Here is a 3,169-nt window from a genome sequence, read left to right on the forward strand (position 1 = left end):
ATCTACTGTCTGAAAAGCTCCTTGACTTTTAATTAGTTTCTATTCCATCAGGTCACCTCCCCAAATGAGCTTCAGGGTCATCTCAGGATCTTACAAGTATGCACATGTACATTGTTTTTTAGCTGCTGGACCAAAGACTTAAGAAAAGGACAATGACTTAGGCCAATCTCTAAGATGGAAGGTTCTAGAAGTTCATCTCCCCACCCCCAATTGCTTTTGAGAAAGTCCAATTCTTAAAATAGCTTCAGGAAACACCACTCTTTCCCACAATAAGTATGTGGTACAGTGGTACCTTGGTTCCCAAACAGCTTAGTTGTTGAACAAATCGCCGCAAACCCGGAAGTAAGTGTTCCCGTTTGTGAACATTTTTGGGAAGCCAAACATCTGACTTGGCTTCCACGGCTTCCGATTGAGTGCAGGAAGCTCCCACAGGCAATTGGAAGTTGTGCCTTGGTTTTTTAATGGTTTCGGGAGTTGAATGGACTCCCAAAACGAATTAAGTTTGAGAACCAAGGTACCACTGTATTTGGATATCACACACAAACACACACATTTCCACTTGGGAACATGCATTTCCTAGGCATTCATTCATGCATGCATGCATGCATGTCTTTTATTTGTATGCCACTTTTCCACACACACACACACACACACACACACACACACACAAATCGTGCACAAAGCAGCTTACGACAACAGCAACAAAATTCAAACAAACACTATAAAAACCATTTCATAATAAAATAGCAACAGTTCCATAGTGATGTAGCAAAACAATAACACAGCAACAATTTCATAATAAATAGCAAAACAATAGCAAATATAATAATGTACCAAAAAGGCATTCAAATACTATAAATATAACAAGATTACATAAAGAAGGCTGATCGCCGAAGAATTGCTGCATTTGAATTATGGTGTTGGAGGAGACTCTTGAGAGTCCCAAGGACTGCAAGAAGATCAAACGTATCCCTTCTGAAGGAAATCAGCCCTGAGTGCTCACTGGAAGGACAGATCCTAAAGCTGAGGCTCCAATACTTTGGCCATCTCATGAGAAGAGAAGACTCCCTGGGAAAGACCCTGATGCTGGGAAAGATGGAGGGCACAAGGAGAAGGGGACGACAGAGGATGAGATGGTTTGACAGTGTTTTCGAAGCTACCAGCATGAGTTTGACCAAACTGCAGTGGGAGGCAGTGGAAGACAGGAGTGCCTGGCGTGCTCTGGTCCATGGGGTCATGAAGAGTCGGACACGACTAAATGACTAAACAACAACAACAAGATTACTTAAACGACATGCAGCATCCAATAGCAAAATAACAATGGTGCGTCACAGTTTCACCTTAGTTCTAGAAACACCCCTCCAATTATTTTGTTCATGGTTGCTCTCCTTCAGCAGCTTCCAAGGGGAAGGGGCCCCTGTTTTGGATGGTGGGATTCAAACCAACGACTTCAAATTACAAGAAAGGAGATTCTTACTTAACATCTGGAAGAACATCAGTGGTGGTTTTAAGCAGAGCTTGGATGGCCATCTGTCATGGGGGTTGGAGTAGATGACACTCAAGGTCCCTTCCAGCTCTGCAGTTTTATGTTTCTACGATGCAGACAAGTGTTTAAAGATGCATGTACATGTACACACACTGCCCACATGTTACATGTTTGCTGCAGGCAACACCAGTGTGACCATGATATTTCAGGTTTTTGATGGAACTGCACTGGCTTCAGATCAGGTCATGATCAAGCTATTGTTACTGACATACAAAGCCCTGAACGACTCAGGAGCCAGTTATTTCAAAGACTGCCTGTCCCTGCATAGACCCGTAAGACTGCTTAGAACTTCTGGTGAAATTTTACTTGTGGCAACTACAGAACATAATAAGACCATGGCCTGCAAATGGGCATTTTCAATCCAAACAAATAAACCATTTTTAAGACTATGCATTGAAAGCACATGACTTTCCCCCAAAGGATCTGGGAGCTGTAGCGTTTTAAGGGTGCTGGGAATTGTAGCTCTACGAAGAACAGCTCCTAGGATTCTTTGGGGGCAGCTATGTTGTTTAAATGCGCTGGAAATGCGTGGTGAGTATGCAGCCTGAATAATTTTTATGGCCATTTGCGGAATGGGGCTTTGTATACAGATATCCAACTTTGTCACCTTGAGGCTAAGGTACCCGACCTGGAGAAGCTGAGAGAGTCAGGAAGACCTTCCTTCCAGTAGGCAGATGTGACAATTTGTATAATACACTAGATAGCCCATTTTCCACTAATGCCTTCTATCTGTGCTCCTGTTTCGGTTGTTTATTGAATTAATTTTCTTGGGAACTTGGCGTTCTTTAGGCCAAAAGTGAGGGGGTGCTGGACTGCCTGGGTCTCATGCATCCTAACTCACTTGTTCCCTTGTTGCTTTGTTGCTGGGGATGACTTCATCCTCTGGGTCTCTCTCCTTGCTGACGAAGTGGCAGATTTGCATAACTGCTTAGAGAGAAATGGAGGCGAGTCTCCCCATGCACGGAAGCTGTACTACCCAGGACAGGATGGGGTTGTGCAGAGTTGTTAAGGCAGCAGAGAGCATTGTTGGCTGCCCACTCTCCACCTTAGAGCAGATTTATGCCACAAGGTGCCATAGGAAGGCACTGGACATAGTAAAAGATCCATCGCATCCTGGTCACTGTCTCTTTGAGCTCCTGCCGTCGGGACGGAGATACAGGACGATGAAGACAAGAACGAGCCTTCTCAAGAACAGCTTCTTCTCCAGAGCGATCTCGGCCCTGAATGGGAAACCTGGACTTTGAAAGTCATCCAATCTTCCTTGCTGTATTATACTGTATTGTTTTAATTAGTGTTTTTATAGTTGTTCTGATTTTGAGTGGAGTGCCCTACCTGGGTGGATGGAGCAGCCAAGTAATTTCGTTGTCCCCGAGAGGGGGCAATGACAATAAAGATATTATTATTATTATTATTATTATTATTATTATTATTATTATATGCTAGGAGCTTATTATTGGCCTCAGCACAATCACCAGCATTCCATTCCATTTAACCCCCACCCCTAGAGGGTCAGAAAATATATAGTGCAGCTACATAAAATTTTCTGTCCACAATGTACATGCCAAAGCGGAGCAGAGACCCTTGGCATCTTTGATACCTCCTGCAAAGGAAGGGTGACTGTTT

At 43.6% G+C, this 3,169-nt stretch overlaps 1 long non-coding RNA gene across 1 annotated transcript; it reads left to right on the forward strand.

Annotated features, from left to right (window-relative positions):
- The first annotated feature begins 2,512 nt into the window (after nt 1-2,512).
- LOC307218393 lies at nt 2,513-2,957 on the forward strand. Its single transcript, XR_013839952.1, has 2 exons — nt 2,513-2,851; nt 2,893-2,957. It is a non-coding gene; the product is annotated as an uncharacterized lncRNA (long non-coding RNA).
- Nucleotides 2,958-3,169: the final 212 nt, after the last annotated feature.

The sequence above is a fragment of the Podarcis cretensis genome (genome assembly GCF_951804945.1).
Source record: "Podarcis cretensis genome assembly, chromosome: 6".
Taxonomy (NCBI): Eukaryota; Metazoa; Chordata; class Lepidosauria; order Squamata; family Lacertidae; genus Podarcis; species Podarcis cretensis.